The sequence below is a fragment of the Schistocerca americana genome, chromosome 10 (genome assembly GCF_021461395.2).
Source record: "Schistocerca americana isolate TAMUIC-IGC-003095 chromosome 10, iqSchAmer2.1, whole genome shotgun sequence".
In the NCBI taxonomy this organism is placed as follows: domain Eukaryota; kingdom Metazoa; phylum Arthropoda; class Insecta; order Orthoptera; family Acrididae; genus Schistocerca; species Schistocerca americana.
In genome coordinates this window covers 112,592,014-112,599,162 of record NC_060128.1, presented here as the reverse complement: position 1 = coordinate 112,599,162, position 7,149 = coordinate 112,592,014, and the positions used below count along the sequence as shown (strand labels likewise).

The following is a 7,149-nucleotide window of genomic DNA, read 5'->3' as shown; positions in this document are numbered from 1 at the left end:
AACGAGTACAGCATTACGCTGAAATTGCATTGGAGGGAGGCATGTATTTTTGCCTGAATTGTATGCCCTTTCTTTTCCTGTTGTCGCCATTTTAAAATTAGTCTCTTTTTCCGCAACACAGTGCAGTTTAGTCATTTTCACCGCACTTACATGCTAATTCAGTTGTAATTGCGGCTAAGATCGATAGCTTATGAAACGCTCACGCTTACTATGCAAATGAAAATATGATTCCTTCGGTTATGCTGCTACAAGTCATTAGCAATACTCATTTCACCAGCTATCGATCAACCTGAAAATAATTACATTATTTCATCGAAAAAATCTGTAGTGACTCGTATGTCTCATTAAAAAACTAAACTTCTCCTGAACAGTCCATGAAGGCACAACGGTACCGACGGTACCGACCGGCCGCCATGTCATCCTCAGACCACAGACGTCACTGGATGCGGATATGGAGGTGCATGTGGTCAGCACACCGCTCTCCTGGCCGTAGGTCAGTTTCCGAGACCGTAGCCGCTACTTCTCAGTCAAGTAGCTCCTCAGTTTGCCTCACCAGGTCTGAGTGCACCCCGTTTGCCAACACCGCTCGGCATACCGGATGGTCACCCATCCAAGTGCTAGCCAAGCCCGACAACGCTTAACTTAGGTGATCCGACGGGAACCGGTGTTACCACTGCGGCAAGGCCGTTGGCCGTATATCTCATTACATAAGAAAACTTCGCAGGTTAGCTATGTGGTAAACTATTCTACCCTTTCCATGCTATCATTTCCTTTGAGTACCTCAAACTGTTTATGACATATGGCGAATACTATGAATATTTCAGTTCCACAGTATGTTGGGTGCATCCCGTCAATAACAATAACAAACCCATATGGCCCGTATTTCTCATTGCAAATTATTCGTATTTCGCGCTGTACCTTCGTTAAAACAGAAATACCATAATAATAATGACCTGATAGGCCATTTATCACGAAGCTCCTCCTCCCCCCTTTGGAACAAAGGCGTGGATCCGCCCAGCCTTGAGAACAAGAATGCAAGTGCCAAGTGATCTTGGGCGAGCTCTGCTTCTTGGCCAGCATATATCTGCTGACGGTGTGGCCAGTACTGCAGTGCGAGCTGTATACATCGCAGGACTGACACATCGTAGGTGTGTCCACCAATCGGTGCACTCGCGGAGTATGCTGATAAAGTAATAGTTCCACTTTTGCCAGCAGGTGAAAATATGGTGCTGTAAGCATTCTTAATGTGAAATGTTTCCTGTTTTGACGTCAGTATGCTATTTGTGGCTTGGCGACGCGTTTTGATTTCTTTCGTAAAGTGTCTGTAGGTGCAAAGCCTTAAGCAGGTCGAAGTTTTCCGCATGAAACGCAACGACAATTGATGAGAAAGACCGAGCACTGCTGGCGAAGTTGTTTAATCAGAACGGCAGCTACAGTAGCGCTGCATTGCGGGAATATCGCCGCCAGAAACAGCTGCGAAGAGCCTCATGTCAATAAATGAGCTGAAGAATATGATCAAGGAATTTGAAGAAACAGGTATTCCACAAATTCTTCAGCCAGCATTCTAGCTAAACTCCTGGAAATGGAAAAAAGAACACATTGACACCGGTGTGTCAGACCCACCATACTTGCTCCGGACACTGCGAGAGGGCTGTACAAGCAATGATCACACGCACGGCACAGCGGACACACCAGGAACCGCGGTGTTGGCCGTCGAATGGCGCTAGCTGCGCAGCATTTGTGCACCGCCGCCGTCAGTGTCAGCCAGTTTGCCGTGGCGTACGGAGCTCCATCGCAGTCTTTAACACTGGTAGCATGCCGCGACAGCGTGGACGTGAACCGTATGTGCAGTTGACGGACTTTGAGCGAGGGCGTATAGTGGGCATGCGGGAGGCCGGGTGGACGTACCGCCGAATTGCTCAACACGTGGGGCGTGAGGTCTTCACAGTACATCGATGTTATCGCCAGTGGTCGGCGGAAGGTGCACGTGCCCGTCGACCTGGGACCGGACCGCAGCGACGCACGGATGCACGCCAAGACCGTAGGATCCTACGCAGTGCCGTAGGGGACCGCACCGCCACTTCCCAGCAAATTAGGGACACTGTTGCTCCTGGGGTATCGGCGAGGACCATTCGCAACCGTCTCCATGAAGCTGGGCTACGGTCCCGCACACCGTTAGGCCGTCTTCCGCTCACGCCCCAACATCGTGCAGCCCGCCTCCAGTGGTGTCGCGACAGGCGTGAATGGAGGGACGAATGGAGACGTGTCGTCTTCAGCGATGAGAGTCGCTTCTGCCTTGGTGCCAATGATGGTCGTATGCGTGTTTGGCGCCGTGCAGGTGAGCGCCACAATCAGGACTGCATACGACCGAGGCACACAGGGCCAACACCCGGCATCATGGTGTGGGGAGCGATCTCCTACACTGGCCGTACACCACTGGTGATCGTCGAGGGGACACTGAATAGTGCACGGTACATCCAAACCGTCATCGAACCCATCGTTCTACCATTCCTAGACCGGCAAGGGAACTTGCTGTTCCAACAGGACAATGCACGTCCGCATGTATCCCGTGCCACCCAACGTGCTCTAGAAGGTGTAAGTCAACTACCCTGGCCAGCAAGATCTCCGGATCTGTCCCCCATTGAGCATGTTTGGGACTGGATGAAGCGTCGTCTCACGCGGTCTGCACGTCCAGCACGAACGCTGGTCCAACTGAGGCGCCAGGTGGAAATGGCATGGCAAGCCGTTCCACAGGACTACATCCAGCATCTCTACGATCGTCTCCATGGGAGAATAGCAGCCTGCATTGCTGCGAAAGGTGGATATACACTGTACTAGTGCCGACATTGTGCATGCTCTGTTGCCTGTGTCTATGTGCCTGTGGTTCTGTCAGTGTGATCATGTGATGTATCTGACCCCAGGAATGTGTCAATAAAGTTTCCCCTTCCTGGGACAATGAATTCACGGTGTTCTTATTTCAATTTCCAGGAGTGTATATCACGACCATTGTCTCAACCTGGCAAATAGTTCAAAACATTTTGACGTGCATTTTACACTGGTATCCCTACAATAATCAGAATGTGCCCGAAATGAACCCCAAGACAGGTTACGACGCCGTGACTTTGCCATTCGTTTTTCGGCAAGCATGGAAACGATTGGCATGTGGCCAGAGAACATTCTCCGGAAGGACGAGACGCATTTTACTCTGCACAGTGCCGTGAATGCACAGAACAGTCGCATACGGTGTCTGCTCTACCACATGTTGTGGCTCTGAGCACTATGGGACTTAACTTCTGAGGTCAGCAGTCCCCTAGAACTACTTAAACCTAATTAACCTAAGGACATCACACACATCCATGCCCGAGGCAGGATTCGAACCTGCGACCGTAGCGGTCGCTCGGTTCCAGACTGTAGCGCCTAGAACCGCTCGGCCACCCCGGCCGGCACCACATGTTGTGCAGGAACATCCATTCCACTCAGCTTATGTGACTGTGCTGTGTGGTTCTCAGTCCGTTTTTCTACGATGAGGTGACAGCTGTTGTGTGTACAGTGACATCTGCACATTGTAAGGACCTCCTTGTAAAGTAAGTGACCCCAGCATCGCAAGAACGCAACTTTGTCCACACCGCTATTTTCGCGCAAGATGAGACGACACCACATGTTGCTTCCCACCGTAGGAAAGATTTGCTACAAGAAACCTTTCCACATCATCTCCAGGCAATTTCTACATCTACATCTACATCTACATTGATACTCCGCAAGCCACCCAACGGTGTGTGGCGGAGGGCACTTTACGTGCCACTGTCATTACCTCCCTTTCCTGTTCCAGTCGCGTATGGTTCGCGGGAAGAACGACTGTCTGAAAGCCTCCGTGCGCGCTCTAATCTCTCTAATTTTACATTCGTGATCTCCTTGGGAGGTATAAGTAGGGGGAAGCAATATATTAGATACCTCATCCAGAAACGCACCCTCTCGAAACCTGGCGAGCAAGCTACACCGCGATGCAGAGCGCCTCTCTTGCAGAGTCTGCCACTTGAGTTTATTAAACATCTCCGTAACGCTATCACGGTTACCAAATAACCCTGTGACGAAACGCGCCGCTCTTCTTTGGATCTTCTCTATCTCCTCCGTCAGACCGATCTGGTACGGATCCCACACTGATGAGCAATACTCAAGTATAGGTCGAACGAGTGTTTTGTAAGCCACCTCCTTTGTTGATGGACTACATTTTCTAAGCACTCTCCCAATGAATCTAAACCTGGTACCCGCCTTACCAACAATTAATTTTATATGATCATTCCACTTCAAATCGTTCCGCACGCATACTCCCAGATATTTTACAGAAGTAACTGCTACCAGTGTTTGTTCCGCTATCATATAATCATACAATAAAGGATCCTTCTTTCTATGTATTCGCAATACATTACATTTGTCTATGTTAAGGGTCAGATCCCCCGACTTAAATTCAGGTTAACTCTGGTTGTGTAAATATCTGAAGGATAGCGTTTATGACGCAGGTATCGGATCTCTTTGAGCTGAAAAATATCATACGATAATATACTGCTCTGATAACACGTGAACGTTGCAAGCAACTGTGAACTATCTCATGTTACGGATTAGGTATGCTGCTTGAGTCGGGAGGCCATACTGAACACACGTAGTAACTTGTGACCATACCCTGATAAACGTGCCAGAACCATCGTGATCATGTGTTAGTTCGTTCCTCCCCTTTTCCTGCACCCAAACCATATTCTGACTGACAGCATCGCCTTATTTTCACCTGGTGTTAGCAAGTGGAACTATTATTTTTCCCAGCACACATTCCGAGCACACCGATTAGTGAACACAGCTACGATGTTTCAGTGTCCCGCAATTTATACCTCTCGCACTGCAGCACTCGGAACACCATCAGTTTAATTATAATCACTCAGTACAATTTATCCAGTAACTCTTGCAGTTGAAATATTTGATACAACAATACAGAAACAAACAACTAAGTCGAATCGTCAAAACAAAGGGATCCCAAGAGAACGAACTGCGGACGAAACGTTGCAAAGGTTTGTGGAGTGACGCAAAATGTTTTCGTACACTACTCCTGTTCTTGCATAGACACACTGCTCGCTCAATTGTTGGCCTGTTGGTGCTCACGCAGGCAACTGCTGAAAGTGTTGTAGCTTAGTCATGTGCCCAAAATTATGGGCAAATTATCACTAGGATCATTGGACACTGTACGTAATTATAATTTCGTGTAGCTCAGTGTTGTCCTGTCCCACTCCACTTATCCAACCAGAGAAATAAGACCTACAGCTTAACGTGGAACCTGAACCAAGTCTGGTGACTCCACACATCGCTGAGATGTAAGGGCTGGGTTAAAATCAAAAAGAAAGTTTCCATGGTCCGACCGGAATTTGATCCCGCGACCTTTCTGTATCCTGTCAGGCACTTTACTACTATAGCACCAGGACTGGCGGAACGATACCTGCTATACCGGTATGTGTAAAAGTATCGATATCAGTAACTCGATAGCAAGAAATATCCATAGCTAAAGGGCCTGCCAAGAAGCATAGTAAAGGAGAGTGGAGTATTTTAGCTAACTTCTGGTAACAATCGTCTCCCACGGCACACGTGAGGTGCAGATGTAGGTAGACATTGTAACCGCTTCCATTTTATTTTTTTTATCTTGTATAATCGAATCAGTGATTGAAATTGGTGGGCATATCTTGAATCGTGGACATTTGAGAGACACCAATTTTTCGTTTTCCGTCTTTCTTTAGTTGCTTCAAAATTTATGAAGATACTTTCCGTCTTCGTAGTGAAGTGCAGGGCAGATTTTTTTGCCATTGGAGTTCCGCTTCTTTTGTTTATGAAGCAACTTCAGTGACGATTTCCGATGTTGTTAATTCGTGTGTGACGTTTTCTCGGTCTCCATAATCCAGATGGCCGGCCTATGGCGTTTTTTCGACCACATTTATTTCGACACATCACTTTCACTGTGTACTGTGTTAAACACATACATATTGAACACACAGTGAAAAGTGCAAGTGAAGCGTTGAAATATGTGTGACTGGAAGAAAAGCCGAAAATCGACCATGTGGAGTACGGAGACTGAGTAAACACATTTCCAGGGCGACACACACAAATAAACGACATTGGAAATTGTCGCTGAAGATGATTCATAAATGAAAGAAGCGAAACGCCTGTGGAAAAAAAAGATCTGCCTTGCATTTAGTTGCAAAGACGCAATGTAACTCCATGAATTGGTCAGGCGAATGAATTTATGGAATATAAAAAAAATGAAGTAAAACAAGATAAAGTAATAAATACTTTTTTACAATGAAACTTCTGAAAGCATTTATTACTAATCTTAGTCTCTTCTTTGTAGCTTTCTCGATGTTTCTTGGTGGGGGGGGGGGGGGGGGGGGGACGAAACTGCTAGGTCATCGATCCCTCGTTCCGATTAAAGTAATTCCACAAGGTTGGGAGTAAAATAATCGAAACATACAAAACACAGCTAGAAGAAAGGAGAAAACCACAAGAATGACAGAAGGGCAACGAACAGTAAAATGGACAAAATCGGACAAGAAAACCACAGCGAGACGCAAGAAACACGTACAAAAGATCAAAACAAGAGAGCAGATTACCATGGCTTGCTGACCATGAGAATAAAGAGGAGAAGCCAGCCACCCACCCTCACGAATAAAACGCAAAGCTAAAGCTACTGTTGAGGCATTGTCGCCTAACAGCAAAGGTAGGGTGCTGGAAAAGTTAAAGGTCCGCCGCAGAGCGGCTAAAACTGTGCAGTCCAGCAAGAGGTGGACCTCTGTCATTTGGGAGCCCAGCGACAGAGAGGTGGGTCCTCGCGACGCAGGAGGTAACCATGCGTTAGCCACATATGGCCAATGCAGAGCCGGCAGAGGACAACTGATTCCCTGCGAGAGGTCCGCATGGAAGACGTCCACAAATTCGTTGTCTCCTTAATGACACGCAGTTTGTTGTGCGTACTGTTATGAAATTCCGCCTCCCAAAGCCGAAAAACCATGCGGAGTAAGAGAGAGTGCAGGATAGTTTCCGTGCCCATCTCCAGAAGTGGTTTCCGCGCAGCCTGTTTGGCCAGCCTGTCGGCAAGTTCGTTGCCTGGGATTCCGACGT

At 47.6% G+C, this 7,149-nt stretch overlaps 1 pseudogene; it reads right to left on the bottom strand.

The window, feature by feature from the left end:
• Positions 1 to 574: 574 nt before the first annotated feature.
• On the bottom strand, positions 575 to 692 carry LOC124552805 (annotated as a pseudogene).
• Between the last annotated feature and the right edge of the window lie 6,457 nt (positions 693 to 7,149).